This window comes from Oryzias latipes, chromosome 22 (genome assembly GCF_053564925.1).
Source record: "Oryzias latipes strain Hd-rR chromosome 22, Olatipes_Hd-rR_3.1".
NCBI lineage: Eukaryota > Metazoa > Chordata > Actinopteri > Beloniformes > Adrianichthyidae > Oryzias > Oryzias latipes.
The window spans coordinates 11,553,030-11,576,850 of NC_136258.1; the positions used below are offsets into that span (position 1 = coordinate 11,553,030).

At 38.5% G+C, this 23,821-nt stretch overlaps 1 protein-coding gene and 1 long non-coding RNA gene across 4 annotated transcripts in view; one reads left to right on the forward strand and one right to left on the reverse strand.

Moving 5' to 3' along the window:
* The first annotated feature begins 1,134 nt into the window (after window positions 1-1,134).
* Window positions 1,135-23,821, forward strand: part of lingo2b (leucine rich repeat and Ig domain containing 2b) — a 60,574-nt gene continuing 37,887 nt past the window's right edge. Inside the window, exons 1-2 of one of the 2 annotated variants that reach the window (XM_011490613.3) lie at window positions 1,314-1,608; window positions 2,060-2,207. The gene's annotated coding sequence lies outside the window, so the exon portion shown is untranslated. Of the gene's footprint in view, window positions 1,609-2,059; window positions 2,208-23,821 lie in introns of both variants that reach the window. The other variant, XM_011490611.3, reaches the window with a different exon arrangement.
* LOC111946854 (uncharacterized) lies at window positions 15,252-16,894 on the reverse strand. Of its 2 annotated transcripts, XR_002872637.2 has the most exons (4): window positions 16,649-16,894; window positions 15,919-16,096; window positions 15,695-15,789; window positions 15,252-15,537 (listed from the first exon to the last, which is right to left on the reverse strand). It is a non-coding gene; the product is annotated as an uncharacterized LOC111946854 (long non-coding RNA). The 2 variants fall into 2 exon arrangements; XR_013653068.1 differs by having other exon boundaries at window positions 15,252-15,789.

Sequence of the window (23,821 nt, forward strand, 5' to 3'; positions counted from 1 at the left end):
CGATGTAAATAATACAGTTGGCAAGAAATAAGAAAATTAATTGATTAAAAATGAGTTGTCTTTTATGACGATAGACCGAAACAAAGCACAGGCGTCAGCTGCAGCTCAGTCAGTGTGTGCAGTGGAGTCTGGGTTTAGGGGGGCCACAGGCTGCCGGTGCCTCACCTGCCACTTTCTCATGCATTTGAACAGGAAATTCGTAAATTAGATACTTTTTTTTACCAATCAAATGTTGTAACCCACACAGAAAAAAGTCATCATAGAGCAGACATGTCTAAAATAGAACAATTGATTTATATTTTTATTTTTAAAAAGCATATTCATGCACGTCACTGACGGCATCCATAATTCCAAAGTCGGATTAGTCAAAGTGCAACCTTTTTTAACTTCTGATGTGCGTTCAATTTCTGCATGTTTTGTACATAGAGCTCGAAAACAGTCATGGAAACTTAAAAAAGGTTTAAAAAAAATGTGCAGAGGCGTGAATGCGAGTTTTAAACGTGGCGGCCTGAAACGGGCAAATGCAGACTGTTGCTACTTGATCTAATTGGTGCCCGCATTATGCGAACATGACAGTGCTTACTCTTTGTCGCCAACATTATGAGTTAAGCCATTTTATTTAGATTTTCTCCCATAATTCATATAGTTTTTTGTATGTTTGTTGTTCCAAGATTTTAAACCTTGTATTTTATTGTTAAATAAAATAAAAAAATAAAATGTAAAAATAAAAACTATCGAAAAAAGATCAGCCCTCGGTGCGGTTACAGATAGCGACACGTACGTTTACAAAGACTTATCATTGAAAGTTGTGGCTTGAATACACATTGCTGAAGGCAGTGTATGAATGGGTTTTACAAATCTATAGGAGCAGGAGCGATGAGATAAAGCAACATTTATTTAACCCAAAAAGTTTTTTTTTTTACCAGCTTGAAATTACTTGATATTTAATCCAATAAAGGAAAACAACGTTTTAAATTATAGGTTCTTACCAACAAATTAAAATTAAAAAATCCATCCTGCACATGAACACATTATTCTACACTGATTATTGGCCAGAAAAGCTTATTAATATTACAGGGTCTTTTTATTTTATTTTATTATTATCTAAAAATTCCAAAATTCACTTTTTACTCCTCAGTTCCAGCGGGTTAAATCTCACATGAACAAGGTGTGACTCTGTTTTTAGACCTCAACAGTTGTGTCAGGCTCTTACTCTGAAGGCAGACTCCCAGCCTATGAAGCCGCAGCTCAGGGTTTGACGCATCTCTGTCCATATCTCCCTCCTCTTCCTCGCCTCTCGCTGTCATCCAGCGCGGTGCCCACACCTTGTTCAACTCGGCGCATGAGCTGCCTGCAAACCGGTGGGGAGGATCAGGAATTCAAAAGACAGAAGACACTGTTAGGAAAACTGCGCTCTTTTCTGTTTTTTTTACCTACTTAGTTTATTCTTCCTTTTTTTTTCTTTTCCTTTTTACCACAAGAAGCAGACAAACTCCGAGGATTGCATTGACAGTCTGAGCAAGTGCGTCGCCAGGGTGCGCGCCGCGGACTCCTACAGGGATGAAGAGCGTGAAGGTGGATTTTGGCATGTAGATGCGCAGGTGAAAGGTAAGATTTTAACATGCTGTAATAGCAAATAATTATTTTATTTGTTATTTTAATTATGTTTGAACTCCAAAATGTGTCCCCTGGAAATGTAAAACCATTAAAAAACCTGTTCACTCAGTGATATATAATCATGTTTTAGTCATTTGAATATAAGGGAAAGTCCCTCATATAATAGGAGACTTAGGGGAGATGATTTCTAAGGAAAAATTGTAAGATTTCTTTAAAACAATTTGGGATTTTCTTGAAGAAAATAAATATTTTGGAGAAAGAAGCTGTGCCTCCCTCTGAGATGGAGGAAAAAACAGTCTGCTTTAGTTTCCATGATTTTCACATCATTTCATGAGGATAAAAAAAATAGTAGATTAATTTCTGTTGTTTGGTTTATGAAGAAGTCTTAAACCGAATCCGGCCTGTTGATGCTGTTTCCACACCGCACTGTTGCCACCAACAGATTCCATCTGGATGACAGGAACACACTTCACAGGGTGGATAGATAAAGCGCTCCCTGAGCCTCACAGCAGGGATGACACATGCTCTTTGTGAAGTTGGCAGCTGGAGCTCTGCTGTGGGTCAAAGTGGCCCTGCAGCTAAGGGACAAAGTGAGTTTTCCATTTTTTAACCCCCCCCCCCCCCCCATCACCACTCTCCACCACTGGATCTCTAAAAGCCTGCAGGAGGGCGGTAATAGCATGGAAGTTTGCTTTTATGTGTGTAAAAAATAAAACTTTGGGCTCTGCTGCCCCGACCTTAAGTATGAGAAATGGGGCTGAATTCTAAACGAGTTATTCTTCAGCAGAGGGTCTATCTGGCTCCAGTCTGTTCTGCCTCTGACTTCCATGTGCATTAATTGAGTATGGCACGGCTATGGTAATTGTGTGCAAATTTAATCTGGCCCTTCTTATCTTTATAATGAGGAGCAAAGTTCAGGAGGAAAGTGGAGGAAATGTATTTGTGGGCTGCTGCGAACAATAAAGATTGAAGCTCTGGCGAACAGTAAAAAAAAGGCGTTTTTTTTTTTTAAACATTTTCCAGAACTTCTCTCGTGACAAATACATTCAGGTGGAGGGAGGGGTCACTGTTACCTTTGGGGTTTGGTCTCCTTGCTGTCTCCAAGCAAGAGGGATGCTAATGGAGGAGAGGAGAGGATGCTGGCTCTGCCGCTGCAAGATCAAGAGACAGTGTGAGCGTGTGTCTGCCAGTGAAAGTGTATGTGTGTGTGTGAGGCGTTTCCATGGCAACCTGTCAAGGGTGTGTTTGTTCCCTCGAGATGTTGAGGAACGCAGGGTAGAGAGGAGAGAGATGAGAGGCGAGGAGAAAACTATCCCTCATTAAGAGTGTGTGCGGAGGAAGGGGTGGGGGTGGGGGGTTGGGAAAGCAGATAATGGAAAGGTGAAATTGCCTCCGCCCCTCCCTCTTTACACGCACCTCCAACCGTTCAACCTTCTATTGTTTGTTTTGTCTGACGTTGACAGGCCTGCTGCTTTTGGACGTGAACATCGAGACACTTTTCATAGTCATCTTACCAGAGCCGCTCTCAACCTTTGGGAGTCGCAGACTTTACTGCATCCATGCTGTGGAATCCACAAACCTCCTACACCAATTTTATCATTTGGTACCAGCTGACGTAATTCATTATCCATCGTCTAGACTAGATATTTTAATCCTTCCAACACAACAATACAGCAACCCACACAAATTGTCTGGGAGGTCCTGACCCCCTGTTGTAGATTAGCATACTGCACAGTTTGCATGCTGATTATGACATGAGCGTAGCTAAATAGGTTGAGAAGTAGCACATCACGGTTTGTTTGGGATCTCTGGAGTCAAAAAAAGCAAAAAAAAACAAAAAACAGAAGCCAAACACTTTTTTTCATGCACTAACACTTCCCTGTGGATCAAAGTTTGTGCAGGCTAAGTAGTGATGTATGTGGTGCATAGTGTGAGGGCCACTTCTGCAAGTTTCTGTGAATCAATGGACAAGATTCTGACTGTGGACTTTGGGGTTTTCCTCTAGTCTAGACAAACCCCTTCAAGTAAAACCACAGTAGGTGGATGTCGGGCTTTCACACTATGGTAATCAATCAACCAGTCGATCGATCAATCACTTTATTTGTGGAGCATCTTTCAATAACATGCTGTACAACACAAGGTGCTTGACATAAAAGACATGAGTGCAAGAACAATAAAAGATGAACATTAAACGCAAGAAAATTCCCAAAGGTTGTGATCAAACCATAGAGGTATCATATTTTTCATTTATTAGTTGTGTTTTTTAGGCTCAGTTGCGAATTATGTGTGGGTTTTTTATACAGCCACTAGAGGGCACTGTAGGAAGGTTTATCAGTATTTGCTACTGACAGCAACACGGAAGAAGCGGCGTCGGGCTCAGCGGAGTTGTTCATAAGAATCACAGAGGACAAAGAATTTAATAGACTAAATGGTTTGTAGTAATATCATGAGTTTATACCATGGTCCGGTGAATACTCGATTCTGATTGGCTGCTGGGTGTGCATTAAAAAATGATATACTACAGGATAACCGCACGGTGAAAAAAGAAGTTCCGGTCACCTAGCTTAAATGTTTTGTATCACTGCATCGGCTTCTTTAAAACAACCTTTTTCCTCATTATTTTATATAACCCTATATGCTTTATATCGCAGAGTCTTGACCGCAGAGATGGTGCGGTGCGACGGGGAATATTTGTCACATACAAATACGTAACAAATTGTCTGCAGAAAAGTGATCCAAATTGCAAAAAAACAATTAAGGACTAAAAACGGTTTACTATTTATTTATTTTGTAAGTAACAATGGTATAGGCGGGTTAATGGCCTTCGAAGTATGAATTATCACTTTTTAACGCACTCCGTTTTGCGTCGGACGGTTCAGGCTTCCACGGCGTGCGTTAAAAAGTAATAATCCCTATTTATTAAACAAAAGCATTTTTAAACACAATCCCTTCATTTCATGGGATCATAAGTAATTGGACAGTTTACTTCCATGCTATTGAATGGGCAGGTGTGGGCAATTGCCTTGTTATGTCATTATGAGTGAAGCAGATAAAAGGCCTGGAGTTGATTAGAGGACTCGTGCTTGCATTTTGAAGATTTTGCTGTGAACAGACAACATGCGGTCAAAGCAGCTCTCCATGCAGGTGAAAGGAGCCATCATTAAGCTGAGAAAACATTAAAAAAAAACATGTGAGAAATTGCCACAGTATTAGGAGTGGCAAAATCAACAGTGTGGTACATCCAGAGAAAGAAAGAAAGCACTGGTGAACTCAGCAACACAAGAAGACCTGGACATCCATGGAAGATAACAGTGGTGGATGATGGCAGAATCATTTCCATGGTGAAGAGGAACCCGTTCACAACAGCCAACCAAGTGAACAACACTCTCAAGGAGGTAGGCGTATCAATATCCAAGTCTACCATAAAAAGAAGACTGCATGAAAGTAGATACAGAGGGTACACTGCAAGATGCAAGCCACTCATAAGCCTCAAGAATAGGAAGGCTAGATTGGACTTTGCTAAAAAGCGTCTAAAAAAGCCAGCACAGTTCTGGAAAAACATTCTTTGGACAGATGAAACCAAAATCAACCTCTACCAGAATGATGGCAAGAGAAAAGTATGGAGAAGGCGTGGAGAAGCTCCTGATCCAAAGCACACTACATCATCAGTAAAACACGGTGGAGGCAGTGTGATGGCCTGGGCGTGCATGGCTGCTAGTGGCACTGGGACACTAGTGTTTATTGATGACGTGACACAGGACAGAAGCAGCCCAATGAATTCTGAGGTGTTCAGAGACAGACTGTCTGCACAGATCCAGGTGAATCCAAACTGATTGGGGGGGGGGGGGGGGGGGGGGGCGTTTCATAATCCAGATGGACAACGACCCAAAACATACAGCCAAAGCAACTCAGGAGTTTATTAAAGCAAAGAAGTGGAAGATTCTTGAATGGCCAAGTCAATCACCTGATCTTAACTCAATTGAGCATGCATTTCACTTGTTAAAGACTAAACTATAGATAGAAAGGCCCACAAACAACAACTGAAAGCTGCTGCAGTGAAGGCCTGGCATTGCATTCAGAAGGAGAAAACTCAGCATCTGGTGATGTCCATGAGTTCAAGACTTCAGGCTGTCATTGCCAACAAAGGGTTTTCAACCAAATATTAGTAATAACCATTTTGTTTTATGTTATTTCATTCGTCCAATTACTTACAAGCCCATGAAATGAAGGGATTGTGTTTAAAAAATGCTTTAGTTTTTCACATTTGTATGCAATCTTTTTGTTCAACCCATGGAATAAAAGCTGAAAGTCTGCACTTCAATGGCATCTGAGTTGTTTCATTTATGGTCCTGACCGTAGACCAACAGGAAAGTTTTTGTGAGGTATTGGGCGAGGGCAGTTTTAGTTCTGCTTTTATTTTGGTTAATTTTGTTACTTCCTGTTGTCCTCTCGTTTCAGATGTCTTGACTTCTTCTTCACAGTGTAAATTCTCCCTCAGTGTTATCACTTACCCTCCCTGATGTGTGCACTTGTGTGTAATTGTCTAATCATTCCTCCTGTTTAGTCTACCTCTCCCTTGCATTTGTTGCCAGATTGTTTTGTGTCGTTATAAGAGCTACGAACCGTCTTACTTGTGTATCAAATCTTTTCCTAACAAATAGGAATTTTTCTGCATATTGTGTCCACAGTCATAAAGACAGTTTTACAGGGAATGACCTGAATAGCATGTTTGTGTTAGTACAAGACCTTTTAATATGCTTTTTACATGATGTCCACGTCATAAAGGGAGCCAGAATCTGCATCTACAGCTAAAATCAAACTCCTCATTGTAGTGTTAGTTCTTTTTTATGTCTATAAAAATAGTTTGGTTGAAGATGCTGATTCATTCTTTACATTTTTGATATTATTTTATTTGCCATTTTGAAGTAAACTTGATTTTGCACAAAAACAAATCTGGGTTTTATCACAGTAGTAGTGGCACATTGAAGAAGTTTGACCTGAGGGGTGACAGGTGGTTCTGGCAGAGTGGCATGGGATGGGGCCTCAGATTTAAAGATTAAACAAATACTCATCAAAATGTATATTTTAGAAAAAAAATTTTAATGTTACCCATAGAAACACATTGTACAGTTAATTGAGAGGCGAAATGCCTTTTAGATTAACCTTAAAAGTCCAGTTTCCCTAAAGACCTCTTTTAAATCAAAAATAATTTAATAAAATTAAAGGTTATTTAAAGTGTTCAAGTTAACCTGTTACAGACTTGTTTCTACAAGGTATCATGGTCACTTCCTAAGCCTAAAATCTCTATTTAAAAAACATCTTCTATTTTCTTCTGCTTTGAATTTTTATGGCTACTTTGGGAAATATTCTGAGTGCCTCTCAAAAACAAAATGCCCCCCAACGTCTTAGAGTGATTGGAATATGAATTCCTTGTGTGACAGATTTATTTTCTGTGGCTGTTTTTTGGCCCACAGCGTTGTAGTTTTCACAATAGTGTGTAGTTTGACACAAACACTGAAACCCACCATCTCTGGCATCTTCCTCCTGTGGTGAACACACTGGTTTTATAATAATGTTTTAAAATATCTGCATGGAAAGGAGAACGCTTTATCTGTAGACAGTAACTATTTAAGATCAAGAACTCTTCCACCATTTTGCCGCTTTATTTGATGGGAACAGTTTCATATGAGGCTGCACTGCTGCATTCTACATTCTGATATGCCTATAATAAAATTAAAAAGTGTCAATTTTTCTGTTTTTAATAAAATGTTGTGACCTTAAAGACGCATTTGTACGCATGCAGTGGTGGAGCTAGAACATTTAATATGGGAGAACAGGAGGGGGTCAGACGACTTCAAACGAACGGATCAAATTATTTCAAAGGGTTGTTTAATGCGTCTTTCAAAATGTCCAAATTTATCTAATGAGCCTCCGACTCAACATATGATCCAGTAAGCTGCTACGTTAGAATTGTATGGAAAAAAATGCTGCTCACACTGTGGTCCAGCAAGACCTTCTGTCTTCCTCACTTTTGTCTCTGCTTGTGATTCAAATCCTAATGTTCATGTCCTCTTCCTAATCCTCTTCATCCTTTCAAAAAAGTAACTTTATTGATTATTGAATGCTAACTTTCAGCCAATCCACTTAAGCTTCACTATTAGTGTAATAAATGTGAACAGTCTCTTTGTTTCAGCCTCACACATTCTGTGCTGTAAATTAATCCGCTGCCAAAACTGAGATAAATTTAGTCCGTAAAGATTTTTCAATGGATTAGAGCTGCTTAAAACGCGCAGCAGTTATTCAGCTTTCAAACTGGTTATATTCTTAAAAGCTTGAGCTTCACAAAGACATCCATCAGAACACAATGTGTCCAACATTTAGTAGATGATGGTTTGAATCCAATAATGACAGTTGCAGTTGGATATGAGCTTTAACAAGTGCAATTAATCATTTTTGGGACAACTATGAGCTCCAAAAAGAGCTGCCAGAAGAACACTACAGGACACGTGATGCAGCGTGGAAGCTGTTTGTAAATGGTTGGATACAATTTTAAAAATGAACTTCTCGTCAAATTAGTATATATATTCTATTACTTCGAGAAGCATCCGTCCACCTTGAAAACCCACTGAATGGCTTTTGGGGTCATGGGGCCGCTGGTGCTAACCCAGCTACAGTTGGGTCAAGGCAGAGTACCCTAACCAGGTCAATATAGTGCGTTTCAAGACCACACACTCACATGCAGACTTAGGGGTAATATGGAGATACCAATTTACCTATAAAGCATGTTTTTGGACTGTGGGAGCAAACTGGAGTACCCAGAAAAAGATGCATAAGGAGAACATGCAAACTCCACACAGAAAGGACCCAGCCGAGATTCGAACCAGGGCTTTCCTGAGGTGAGAGAACGAACCACTGCACCACGGCAGCCCTTGAAAAAGTTTAACCTGGACAGCGCTCCATTGTTTGAAAGATAAACGTTTTGAGCAGGTGGGGTTAGATATACCCCAGAAAAATCTTTTACAATTTCCATTGAATGGAAATGGTTCTATTGAATAATACTTTTTTAAACACCAAAAAATTGGAACATGAATCCATTGTTGACCTGAGCATTCAAAAAAATATGTATGTTTAAAATCATAGGCAATCCGCGTTTGTTCTATAATTTAATGTATAGCCACATGTTGCCAACATTTGTAATGCTTATTTCCTTATTTTCTGTTTATCACAAATGTGGTTTTTTGGGTGTAGGGGTTAAATCAACTATCCTTACTATTTTGGTACATTTTAAATCAGCAGCAGGGTGGACACATCATAATAAAATTATTGTTTATGGTCCCACCCAATCAGTATTCTTTGGGTGACATCAGTTTATTTGTCTGGAAATAAATGGATAAGGCTAAATCTCACTTAAAATGGCTAAATACAGACCGGCGCTGCTGCTGCTGCTTTTTAATAATTATTTTTTCTCCTTTCTGTGCTTCCATTTCATCAAAGTACAACAGCGTTTGATATTGGAAAACACAACTGAAGAAATGAATAATTCCAGTTGTAATTAAAAATAAAAAGGGAGACAAAAATGACTGAAGCAGAATCTCATGAATCACAAATGTTTCCTGTGAGCGGCAACCTCCACCCACCCACCCACCAACACAGGGCTAATCAGCTGGATTGAACGTATGAGAGATAATAAAACAGCAGAGGAGCAATGGCTATAAAACACTGCCTCACTGGTTCCACTTACACATGTCTGACTAATAAAGTCTTGCATATTGTCTAGTTAAATACAGATGGAGTAAAGAAAACAACAGTGTGTAATCTTCATGTCACAAAGCAGACTTCCTGTCATTTAAACATTTTCCTTTACTGACCATTTTTCGTCATTGAGCAAAATATGCAGCACAAAATTCATTTGATTATTTAAAAGGTAAATAACACTGAAGGGTCAATCCTGGTAAATAGGTTTTCTTTTTTTTGTTAAGGAACCTGCAATTTATTTCAAAACCAGCCCACTTTAGAACACGCAAGAGAATCTACATCTCTTTGCTCTGGCAGCAAAAAAAGGGAAGAAATCCATCCGTCCTCCTTTGTAGGGAGGTTGCTGCAACCTATCCCCACTTCTTTTAGTTATATGTTTTATTCATTTAGTTTAAATTGTGGTAATAATCAAAATACAATCTATATGAGGCAAACCAGATACTAATAACAGCTCCAATAACACTAATGTAATAAATAAACAATACAAACGTGTTTGAAAAGGAGCAGAGAGAAGCTAAATTTAGCTTTTTGTAGCCTGCCCCTGAAAACAAACAAAAAATACTAAGAATAAAACTAATGTTAATGAAAAAAGAAAATAATAATGACATTGATGTTAATGACAAATAGTATCAATTCCGAAAGAAAAACAAAAGACAAAAAAAACTTGTGGGCACAGACCCTGGAGAATTGACCAATGGATCAGGATGAAATCCAAAACGGTAATTATTAAATTACAAAAAAACCTTAGATTAGATTAGATGTGCTTGTTGAAATTGCCTGTTTCACTTTGTATCTCCAATGACAGGTAAAAATAAAAAAAAAACATTGATGTCATCTGGATTTTACCTCACTTTTAGGGTCTTTTTTTATTTGGACCTCATTCTCCTTCTTTAAACTTTGACTCAGACTTCATTCTTCAAAAGAAAATGCCAAAAATATTTTACTCCTGTCAAAGCCTGTGTCAGAAAATTGTGTTTTTTGTTTTCTTGTGGCATTTGCTGATGATGGTGACCATATATAAATAAACATAAGCTTAAATTAATGTTTTTGAGTATTTCTTTCAAAAAGTTTTAGTTTTAATGTTGTTATTTCTTGCCAAATTCATTTACAGAAACTGTATTTTCCTACAAATGGCCATGTCATGTAACCCTTGTGCTATTTTAGATGACCCCACCCTTCCATTGACGTGTTCTTCCTGCCATGACAAAGGTGGATAAAGGTGGAAAGATTTCATGTAATCCATGGACACCAGTGAAGATCAGAAATCATTGAAGAAAAAAGGTTCAGAGCACTGTCTAGTGGGTCTAGATGACCCAACTCCCAATGTTAAAGTGCTTAGGATCGCACAAGGGTTAAACTTTTAAAAATAAAAAGGTTTAGTGTCTGCTTGGCTGCTTTACAAAATCATCACTCTAAAGAGAAAGAATGTAAAACACAACAGTGGCCTGTAAAAGACATGTCTCTATGTTCATGTAACGGAAAAGAATAATCTAGAGCAGGGGTGTCAAAAAAACGGCCCGCGGGCCGGATACGGTCCCCAGGTGGTTTAATCCGGCCCACATATGAAGAGTAAAAACCATAAGGATGATTAAAAAAGAAAGCAAGTTTCTAGTCCATTCCTGTGGCGAGTTATGATTTTTTAAAGAAATTACCGAAATGCGCAATGCCGCCACTAGGGGGAGCAAAGGAAAATCAAAGCAGGTGAAACAGCATATCTCTGCACGTGCCATAGGTGAAACCTAACAGCTATGTGTCTGGGTAAGATGCAGTTTGGTTCCCCATGAGCCTCACCACTGTTAACCTGCTATGAGGATGATCAGTAGTGACACCCTTATGACCAAAATGTTGTCAAAAAGTGAAGTGGAGTGAGGAGCTTTCCAGGAAAATGGACAGTTTTTTTTTCTTTCACAAAGCTGAATACCAACCCGAATGCTTTTTGTATGTCATCAACAGATTGCAGTGCTCAAGGAATACAGTGATCCATCGCTAAAACACGGTTTACTTTTCACGGTTTCGCTACTTCACAGATCTGCATCGTGCATTGTGTTCTGCATTCTGATTGGCTGAAAAGTCACTCCGCTTCTTCTCTACCTGTGCGTCAATAACGTTGCAGTTTAATATGTACCCGTACGTAAAACAGCTCGCCAAATTTATAATACGTATGTGTAAACTCTCTTGCAATTTCGAGTTTCTCTAAAACCCAAAGAAATAGAGCAACAGCAACTGCCTATCACTATATTCTTCTCCCAAACAAACACACCTGCACCGCGGGCTTCAACAGGAGAAAACACTGCAGAGCGGAGTCAGGATGCAGCGGCTCAGTCTGTAGAGCAGTGAAATACACCTGAGTCACTTTTTGTCCGACTGTACTTTGTATTTTTTTCATAATCATTTTAAATTTTCTCCCGTTTAATCCAATTACTCGGGTCGCGGTGGGCGGGGCTAATCTCTGTGATTTGAAGCCTTCTGTTCACATTGATGATTAAAATTATTATTTGACAGTAAAGTACAGAAGTTATTTGTTGATTTGTGAAACAAATCTATTTTTATTTGTGAAACAAATGCTTGAGCCTGTGAAATGGTTGCAGTTGAGTATTTAATTGTATAATAATTGTTAAAAAAAAAGGTTTCTACTTCATGGATTTTGCCTATCACGGGTTCTTTTTGGAACGTAACCCCCGCGAAAAACAAGGGTTTACTGTATAACATTCAGCCCCACCAGGAGATATAAAGAAAAGTTTATTGCTTTAATGTCAGATGTAAAATATTCCGTCTGTATAAAAATGAATACCCCACTCTTTTTTTTATTTATTTAATATTATTTGAGATCCATTGGTCCCAAGTGATTAGGGTACTATGTTGGTTGAGGCATTTTTTCAAATTGAGTAAAAAAAACTAAAACAAAGCCGTTATTTTGCTTTTACGTTACCGGTCCGGCCCACTTGAGATCAGACGGACTGAATTCAGCCCCCGAACCAAAATGAGTTGGACACCCCTGATCTAGAGGGATCAGTGTTTACAACAAAGCTCTCAAATTGACATAGTTTCAAATTGCTTAATTAATGAACCAAAAAAGCCTTTTTAATTGGAGTCACGCTTTACACCCCACAAGCCAGAACCTCACATTTATTTACTTTTTTTTTCCATGTATGCTGTAAAAAAAGAATACATATACATGAGTCTGCAAGTGAAGCTTAGCATGTGAAACATTTCTGGGCCTCCTTCACATTATTCTACAGCAGGCTTGGTTTGTTTGGAACATGCAGAAATACCAGTTTAGCAAATGTTTGACAAAAATGTTTCCTGAAACGTTTCCTTGTGATGCACCCTGCACTCGCATTCACATCATTTCTTGAGAGTATCATCTTTAATTCATGCTCTTTCCAGCAGGTTTCTGTGTAGATTGCGGTAATTGGCCTTCAGACCATCAGGGTTTTAAATGGCTCAAGACGTCCATGTTCACTTTGTGCATTAGGAAGAAAAGGAAAGCCCTCTTCTCACTTTATTTGGTTGGAAAGCAGGGCTGAAACAATGAATAATCGCAATAAATATGCATTTCAAGCAGAAAAGATACTAAAATGACAAATGTGGGGAAAAGAATGGCAACTTAAGAAGCATTGATGGGTTTTTTAAACACACAATGAATTATTTATTTTAATTCTATGAAAGAGAAAAAGGCAACACAGAGAAAAAAACAGAAGAGACCCTGTAACGCTTGATAACGGTGATGCAATAATGTGCTCCGCAGATGACACCGCATTTAAAATAGCTGCAAAGATGCGGTGCATCCCAGGATTTTAAAAGAGTGTGCTTTGTAGAAAAAGAAAAGAAGAGAGACCGTGGCTTTAAAAGTGCATCAAAGATGAAGCGCCTGCACTTGAATGAATTACAAAGTCTAAAACCCTTTAATACTCAACTCCTGGGGAAAGTTCTTACAAAAATAAAGAGATTCAAAGATAAATAGTGATAAAAGTCATGGCAGAGAAGAATCGCCAAACGTTAAGGTGAAATGATTTCGCAGCGTCTGTGCAGCAGTGAGGAGGGTGACTCACTTTCTCTCCACAGCCTGACTGTGAATACAGATTTGTCCAAAAAAGCAGGACGGTGAAGACCTTCATAACGAAGCTCAAATTCAGCGGTCGGCTACAGGCCACTCCGCTGTTCCTGGAGACCAAATTTTAGCTTGACGGGGAAGACGAGTTCAAACAACCTTTTTTGTTGGAGCGTGATTAGAATTGCAGATGCTCGGAGTTCGCAGGCGTCAGTTTTAACAAACTCAAGTTGTTCCCTCTTCTCCGTTGGGTGATTGAACTGTAACTGTGGACCATAGGAAATTCACAAGCAAAGGCCTATTTTTGTTTTTTGCTCAGGTGTGCCTCCTCCTCCTCCTCCTCCTCCATGTGCTCCCTTGCTCTTTCTCGTGCACATTAATACACAAAAGGGCTCGACCCACTTGGGCTTTTTCAGTGCCAGAGCCAAAATCGCTCGAATGCTGCCAGTAGCTATTATTTTCGGCAGGATATTTGTCATCAAAGATTAATAGACCTTTTTCACACTTCCGCATTTTTCGACCGGAAATACGTCAATGACGTGTAAAACAACTTCCTGTTAGCGTAGCAGCAGATATGAAGAATGGCAGAGTCGAAGAGTTGCAGTCTCTGTTGCGTTCCAGGCTGTTCGTCTTCCAACCAAAAACAGCCTTACCTTTCATTTCATTATTTTCCTGTGGATCCAAACCTGAAACCCAAATGGATATAGGCGATCCGAAGAGATGAAGGGCATAGTTTTAATGTAAACACAGGTAGCACCCTCTGCTGCCGGCACTTCGCTCCGGATTGTGGTGCGGCTGCGTCGTTCGTCGCCTGAAGAGTGGTGTTGCCCCGAGTATTTTCCCTTGGAACAACTTTACTGATCCTTTGAGAAGGGAGTCAGAATATGACAGAACCTCAAACGTCAGGCTATGCAGCTAAGCTGTGAAGATACTAGCGACATGGTGGCTAAGCTAAGACAGTAAAGATGGATCACGACTACGTGACACACCCACCTGCAGGTAAGGTTGTTCATAATGTGTTTGGTTAACGTTAGTCAACTATGTGTACCGTTATTGGATACATGCATTTCTACCTGAACAAATTAATATTTATAATAAAAGATGTTCATGCTCTCACCTATTTTAATTACATGTATTTAATCACTTTTGAGCATTTTGTCATTTTGTAATTTCCTTAACAAAAATAAATGAAATGTATTTGTAATTAAATACTTAACATACTTTTCAAAACATGATTACTGTGTTGTGTTGAAAGGTAGCATTAATATATTAAGACTGATTTTTAATTTCTTTATCTTCACAGGTGCTCTGGATGAGGCTTTGGATTACATCCATGACTTAGAAGCCAAGTTCCTTTGCTGGACCCAGGAGACGATGTCATGGCGGACAAAAGTTCCTCGTTCAAGACCTCCTAACTGACATTGGATCTAAGATCATCATTCCACCTTTTAAGCTTTCAACTCAATTCAGCAAGGAGGAAACAGAACAAACCGCAGCCATGGCCCGCCTCAGAATTATGGTGGAAAGAGTGATCAGTAGGATAAAGTCCTTTCACATCAGGAACTCTCTGTGCCGCTCACACTGATGGGCAGTGTGAATCAGATCTGGCTTAACCGCCGTGTTTTGGCAAATTATCATGGACTTTTTTGTTTTGAAGAGTGAATTAATGTTTGGTATGTAAATAATGTATAATGTGCAAATAGTATGGAAAAATTTAGTGTTTCCACATATTCTTAAAATCTAATTAAATATAATTGTTATATTCGTAATGTTTTTCTGTTGAAATGTGACTGACTACACAAAAAAATTAGATGAACAAATAAAACAATTTTGGTCAAAATTGTGCCTCGTTTAATTTTTTGGTATGCAAATAACATCAAACATTTACAATAAAAAATAACATTACAGATCAACAGTAAGACAGAAGGCTGAACTGATTGTTAAAGACAAGATAAGTGTAATTTAAGGTATGCATTCATGCATTTGCCACAATATATATCCAAGTTCTATTTCATTCCATCTCAGAAACCCATCCAACACAACCATGAGAGGTTGGGGCTGCACCTGGCATAATCTGCTTCCAGATGCCATCATATATGGATCTGGCTGTGGTCCTACACAAGAGAAACACAACACACAAAAGTTAGACATAAGTGCATAACTACATTTCAATTTAATTCATTATATCTGCTGTAACCATAATTTGGTTAGTCATAAGATTAAAAAAAAAAAAAACTTAACTTGCTCACAAAGCAACAAAAAGTTAATCACCTGTATGCCTTTTACAGTGTGGACCTCTGACCGTCCCTGCCAACTGTTTTGGGTTTTTGCACCACCAGCTCACTAACCGGTTCAGGATGGATTCCCTTATAAGTAAAAGGCAGAAAGCAATTAAAGTCTGTAGTAACTACTTGGGGTGTTTTTATAATAATTTAGAGTTGTTATGGATACACATACGTTCTTAAAAAATAATGACAATATGATCACAAACCCACCTGTGCCATCTTTGCAAGCCACTCGTGCAGGCCAGGGGGGTGGAGCAGCCTGCAGACCCAGCTGTGAATAATGTGCGGTCTGGAACAGGATGGCAACTATGTGATTGCAAAATCCTTTAGCAGCCACACAACTGCAGACGAAAGCTTTCAGGTTGGCACTTTCTGCGTCCAGTGATATCTAGACACAATAAATTATATAGGTTAAAATTAGGACATACTTATGTTGCTACATCAATGTTCAGAATGACATGAAACTATAACTGTCAATAGGGTGACCAGATTTGAGTTTGTAAAAAAGAGGAGTGAAGTGAGTTTGTGAGATATTTCATCGAGAGTAATTGGTGTTCAGAGCTGCATACATGAAGCAAATATAATTACATTTCATCTATGTTCAATGTTATTTTATTATATAAGTATCAAAAGAGAGGACATGTCCAGGAAAAGAGGACTTCTGCTCACCATACTTTCAGAAAAATAATACTAGTAAGTGAAGAAAGTGCCGCAACCGCAGCAAAATGAACACGCATACGGGCAACTTAACATTTCTTATTTACAGCTTCACCAAATTTTTGGGTGTTATGTTAATCTCATGCCTTTTCACTTAAACATACACACAACATATTCACTGCGATGCCTTATATTACAAATTAATAACACCAGGATTTACAGTTGACGTAAACACACAGAGTTACCGGTGATGCGGCTATGGCTAAAGCTAGCTGAAGCTTACCTTGGTAATGGTGGATAAACTCTTCGTGGACGAATTTATATCCCATGTCCAATTTGTTTCCTTTAGTGGACGATTGCATCTTCACACTCTTCATCACATCGGTGCTGGTGAACTTCGGAACACAACTCAGGCTCTTCGAAAACACTCTAGGCTCTGCCATTCCTCCGCCAGCGAAGCACAAACCGGAACTAGGTTTACACGTTGATGACGTACTTCCGGTTTTTGCGAAAAAGGTCTATTGGGGAGTGTAAAAGTAAAGGAGGGGATTGCTGGGCGTAAGATGAGTGGCATTCCTTGAGGGACAAAGGAATAAAAACAAATAGAAAAATGCTCCTGCAGCCCTCTAGTAAGTACCAAACTAGCCCAAATGCTATTGACCTACTCAATTAATTATAGACATATTTAGTTTGTAGAAAACAATATTACTATTAAATAATAGAGGCCCATCCACCTCCCAGCCCTCCTAACCTGTTCATTTTAAACAAAAATTGTAAGTTTGTTACCATTTAGAACCATGTGTTCCTCTGAACAAGCACAATATAATAAGGTCATAATCTTTATTTAAAAAATTCAAAACCAATTATCTTTTTTTTTTTTATCTTTAAAAATCGGTGTCCTTTAATCGAAAACTTGAAGAGTTTCCATGAGTAAATGACAAACTAGTTCATGTGCTGAACAGCTACTGTGTTCTTATCAAAAGAAGAGTTTATAACACTTTTTTCAGTTTACTTACATTTTATTTAAAATTTTTACAGTTCATTTCAATTCGCCTCCGTCTTCCTCAGAAACATACCATGTTGTAGTCTGGAACCTTTAGACCAGTGATGTTCTGAACCCCGGGTCATGGCCTGGTTCTGGTTTGTAGGACAGTTGGTACTGAGCCACAGAGAAGAAAAACACAGCCTACTTTTTCTTTTCTTTTCTTTGTAATCTGATTATGAAGGACGTTTTATTTTGAAAAACCTCTTCACGACATCTGACTCATTCTTGTCGCAATTTATCGGCTGCCCAGGCCGACAAATTGAAACCCCCAGGCTAGCATAGTTAGCAAAATGCAAACATATTTGGAAAGTTTTATTTTTCAGAAAAGAGTCAGTGAGAAAACAGTAGAAGAGATTCAACTTTAAGGAAAAAAGAAATCTGCATTTAACAGACAAAAACCAGAAGTCTTTACTCTAAATATGGATTTATTGCAACAGTTTTTCCCACAGACTTCATAATAATGCCTAAAATTCAGTGTTACGAGGATGCTGTTCATAAAGTTTCTCAAACGGTGAATTCACCTTTATTATTTTTTAGAAATAACATTCTTTTTGAGGGCTCTTTTTCTTTTCTCATCTACCTGTCGGACCTTTAAAAATCGGGCAAGGCAGATGTCGGTTCCGACACAAACACACACACAAACTCAATTAAGACTGCCATTGAAAAGTCATTGGAAATATTATTCTAAATCTGATTGCATTCATTATTCCAAATTATTCCTGTGATAGAGTTAACCGTTGGAAAGGAGGTAATAACTCTTTCTTTAACTGAAGGAGCAGACTTGGCGTTTGCAGGTTTCTGGGAGTCATCTAACTGAGCTGTGATCATCCTTTTCATGCTTCCTGAACCATGAGGGGAGATTGTGTACTTAATTGTACCTTAGATTGAAAGACTAATTCTGACACTGGCAATCCTGTAGTCTTTGGGGTTTATATATATATTAAAAAAAAGACGTGAGAGATACAATCTCACCAGAGCTTCTGTTTCTGTTTGTTGTTTTAAAGAAGTTCCACTCCAAGCTTTTTGGCAGCTGTAGTCTTAGGCTTTGCATGTTTCTGTTATTTGTTCTGTGTTAGCAGATCAGCTCATAGCTTTGATACAGATTTTGCCAAAGTCTTTTGGAATTGAAGGGCTTCTCTTTTGCTGCTTTGAGGCGGCTTGGATCAAAGTCATCTGGGAGTTTATTTGTGTAGGCATGTGGTTATCCTGAACGATCAGGTGGACATAAAGACAGGTGGAAACCTGTCTTTATGTAAGGATATGAACTCAATGGTAAGTCATGCCATATGGAATTGTTGGAAGAATCATCTTGCAACAATATCCTGTCGTCTTAATAATGTAACAAACCCAAAAAAAGCTGAACCAGGAAAAAGAAGTGAGAGCGCCAAAACCTAACCAGCAGCCTTCTGGGATCCCACAGTTATTCGGTTCAGTTTTAAACCCAGTTATGGCCACTTTGGGGAAAAGCTTGATGATCATCGAAGGGTTGTTGTTGTATTTTTGTTACTTCTTGAGGAGGAACTCAGCCCAGGCAAGTGTTGGTGGACAGAGGCTGTGCTGGCAGGTGGTGCGCGGTGGCGGAGCGCTGTGCGTGGTCTGCAGACAAAAGCTGTTACTGACGAGAGCAAGCAGCAGTTTCTGAACTGAAAAATGTGAACATTTGGGGCCAATTTCACTAAGACTCCTAATAAAGAGAACAATATTGCATGCACTTACAAATAGTTTGCGAGCAATGTCTGCTTAGGATTTGCTGGTGATTAAATGAGATTGCTTGCACAGTTGATAACAAAGTAGTGGGTTCTTAACTCTGCCAGAAAATACAAGAGAAAAGGGAAAGGAAAATGGAAATGAATGGACTTTGCTTGGATGAATTGAATCCCGCTGCTCAGTGTAAAAACTGTTTATTAACCCACTTATATTGAGCTGCATTGTGATGCCCTGCCAAATCAGACCTCTCCTTGTTTGGCTCATTTATGTATGCACATAGAAAAGAAACTTCTGTCTCTGTTTAAAAAAAATAGTTAAACTTATAGCTCATCTTAAAAGTCATTTTTGACTTTAAATGGGAATATAAGGAGTAAATCTTACAGTTAAGAGTGCAGTGTATAATGATGGTATCCCTTCCATTCCAGTGATAAGACTATTGCAAAATACCCCTTAACAAGTTAAAGATTTACTCTTAACAGTTTGGGAAATATTATTATTTATACAACTATTGCAACCAAAAGTATATTGTTTAGTTTTTCAGTTTTGAAATCTCATAACATTCCTTCTGTGCAGGTTTACTAAAAGCTCTAATTTGATAGTTGAGAGGTATGCAAAAAAAAAAAAAGTTCTTTGAAAAAGGAAGTCAAGGAGGACAAAACATGCTGTTTTGAGGCAACATATTTTACTACGCAATAAGCCATGAATCTCAGGTACAAACACAGTACCAACATATGCAGAGCCAGTGACCTGGTCAGTGCAAACACTTCTTGGTTTAGAATAAAGCTTTGGGACAAATTAATCTTAAATCTGAGCTTTATGCACAAATTAGCGTGCACAAAAATAAACTTCAAAGCCATGCTTCTGTCTACAAAAAATAAACTGAATCCACTGCTGAATAGTGGCTTCTGCCATTCCTTATGGCTAGATGGATGTCAGCAAATTCGAGAAAGTCTGCTTTTGTTGTTTAAAATGCAAAACAACGATGACTGAACTTAATTTGCTGGGTGTCAATTCAAATGAGCCACTGATATTAATTATGTTTTTTTTTAATTATTTGAATGCCATGAGAGTTCAGGGAATCTCTGGCAGGTAGAAGCTTTCCTTACTTACCAGTGAAGCTATCGTCTCTTTTTTGTGGCCTGGCACTCAAGTTCTCTTTAACTTGTTATAAACACATACCAATAAAGTTTCTTATAACATGTGCTTGATGAGTATTAAAATAGTCTAAAAGCAACCATATAAATATATTCATTCACTCTTAGGAAACTGGACCTTTGAAAAATCAAAACAGCTGATTTACACAAACACCTCTCATCCCCCACAAACACACATAGTTATTAAGAAAAAATACAAAAATAAACATTATAAAGGATTTTTGAAGTCTACGTTAAGCAAGAGTTCATTTCTGGTGTGGGTTTGTCTCAACATGGAACTCACTGCCACCTTCTAACACCTGACTCCAGTGGTCATTTGAGGAACTGCAACTACTACAACAACTAGAATTTTACTAGGTCCTTTACCAACTCTTCATACCCTTGACCTTTACTTCTGCCAGTATGTATGTTACCTAGCGTTTTCCATCTTTTCTGATTCAATGATCATGTCAGGTACTGATTAGCTGAGGACAGATAATTCTGGTTTTACTGTTGCCATAAAGAAGGCTAAAGCCTCTTATTCAAGTACTTGATATTTGTCTGATAAAAGGAAGTTAAAATTGTTCCAAACGTCTGTGAGGACAGACAAAAATCCAGGTTTGCCAAAACGTCTTCAGTGCATGTCACTCTGTGTTATATATAAAAGCGCTTAGCCCTCAGCAATGTCAACAGCACATAATGGCACGCATCTCTCCAATTGGGAGTCAAGGAAACACAGCAACAGGCAGGTCTCTGGAGGACCCCCCCCTGTAAAAGACGCCATGCAAAATGGAGGGGAAGGGCTTTCAGCACAATGGAGCTCTCTTTGTGAGGGAAGGGGGGGGGGGGGGTTGATTTATCAGACTTTTACCCAAACCCAAGAAGAAAAAAGTAGAACATTTTTATGACAATTTATTAGTGGAAGAGCGACGCGCAGAAAACCTAAACTCTTTAAAGCTTTACTTTTATTAACACATGGACTAAAATGGAAAATATTTTTAAAGCACTTAGAGATTCATCTGAAATGAGAAGCACTTCATAGTAATGTTCATTGTGTGAGGCAGTGAAGGGAAACTATAAGAGCTGCTGCACGGACATACATGTTAGAGCAGCTCAATGATTTTGTGTTTATTGTTGCACATTAGAATGTATTGCCCTTTTTCTCTGCTATCCACAAGTCATTCCTCAGCACATTCTCTATTTTTCCCTCCTGCGCACACATGCAGAAGTGCAAGTGAGTTACCATGGCAACACCATATTTTGTCTCTGCTGACAAGCTCAACTTTTCTCAGTTTTTCTGTTCATTTTAGCAACTTTGTGGTTCTGAGTTGTTAGACTTAAAGATACCTTATAAGGAGACTAGCACTTTAATACAACAAAGTCTTTGAAGGTTTATATTTCTGAATCAGTTGGGTTTTGGTTTTATGTTTGAGGTTACAGCACTATTAGAAATGTATGGGCTGTAATTAACCCCACGGCCTAAACTTAAATAAAGTAATTTTGGGATGATTTTTCCAAATAAATTAGGATATTTCATAAATTAATTCAAACAGTTCAGATGAAATCCAAACAGTAGAAATTATGCCTAATTAGCATTTTTTCCTCACAGCTATATTTCTGTTGAGTTTATTCTTCTAAAAACACAGTACTAGACACTAGGAAGAAGATACATTTTTGGGTGTAAACAAAAAATCACAAAAATTTTTTTTGTTGAGACCAGGCTGCACTTAATGCATTAAGAAAATGTCTAAAAATGTTTAGTGACTCGTTTTAAACATTTCTGTTCTTCATACCAGCTGATAGTTTTGTGTCCAGTAGATTTTACTACTAAAGTAAATGAAGCTTCAAGAAGCATGGCACCGGAGTCAACCAATTGGATGAAACACTTCAATGCTTCATGAAGCTTCATCTGCCCATCACTTGTTGCTGGGGACATCGACATAACACATGCTATTTGACATACAGGAAGTCCTAACCCCTTTATGCTATTAACGTGAATCAGCTGATTTTGATGCAGGGGGAAGGGTCTTTTCATAACCCCTTTGCCTCACAAAGCCACTTTTCTGTGCAACAGTATCAGCTGATTTACCGTACATAGATTGTATAAGCACTTTACTGCTGTAAAGTCTTACATATCAGTATATTTTCCCCCCTTCAGGAATTATATTAACTGCATAAACAGTTAAAGAGCTACGTAGTCAAAAGAATGTCAACACTGGAGCTAAAGTTCTGGTAACCAAGTGTTAAAAAACAGCTCCATCGTCTCTCTTCTTGTCTATCCAGTCCAAAAAGATGATAAAAAGTATACAGACATAATCAATATAAATAAAGTCTGGCCTCAAATACAAAAAGGAGTTTATGCAGATATAGTCCTTGTGTGTCAAAAGATTATAACCCCCTATTGTAACGGTAAAATTTGTCCAAGACAGACTGTCTGTTTGCTCAGCTGTTGGACAGGACAAGTAAAAAAGAAAAAACAGCTATATGTTTAATTTAATATTACATTGTAGTTAATCTTTTTATTCGGCTCATTTAAAGGGAGAAGGTTGCATTAGTGCTTTTCGCAACCGAATAAAGCTTTTTTTTTTTACAGAAACTATTGCTTTGACTCAAATTTGATTCAAAATTCGTGTTCTAAAAAAGTTCAGCAGCTCTTATTAATTGTGCACAAACTTAAAAATGATGCCATTCATGGGCCCTTTTGGATAGTTGGAACCCTAAATGTGTGTTGCTGCAGGAAAAATGAAAGCAGTGATAAGCCTTCTGTAGATTTTGCAGCAGACAAACAGGAGAGGTCAGGAATTAAATGTGACATAAGCCAAGAGCCAGATTTGATACAAGCTTTTCACCTGCTCGCCCTGCCGCCCTCACTCTCATCTTTTTCTATTCTCATATTTATTTCAACATTGAGGTCTGTAACCCTCCATCTCAAGGAGGTGCGCCTGCATCTGGCCCACATTCTATCATTAGCTCCTCCGACCTCTCCCTTGCCGCCTTCCTTCTTCTCTGCCATTGCAAATTTACTTTTGTCACATATACAGGGAATCTGATAGGAAGACTGACAGGCAAACGGTTTGCTCAGCATGCAGGTGGTAAAAAAAAGAAAAGGAACAGATGGGTGCTTAAAAGTAAGATGATATGGGGGAAATGTTAAAAAAGATTTATCAAATTGAGTGACAGAAAAGAAACAATGCCAAAAGCCAACAGGGGAGCATTTTGTTATGTCATTGTAGGTTTGCAAACAATGTCAAATAAAGCCAAACTGACACAAGAAGAAATGGAAGAAGTAGAGTTTTACCATAACAGGATTTTTGACTGAAATGCATAATGGGATTAAAAGATTCCTCTTCAGATATTTTGGATTGTGGCTTTTGACTTTTTGACTCAAAGCCTTGGAAAACTAACAAAAGTGCGGCGACTACATGACGGATTAAGAAAGTTAAAAAATTCTTGTATGTGTTTCATGGTTAAGTAACGTAGTTTTCTAAATATAATGCTACGTTCACACCAAGCTCGACAAAGCATGTTCAGCCGACCACTTCCAATGAAAAGTTTATGTAAACACTCACAT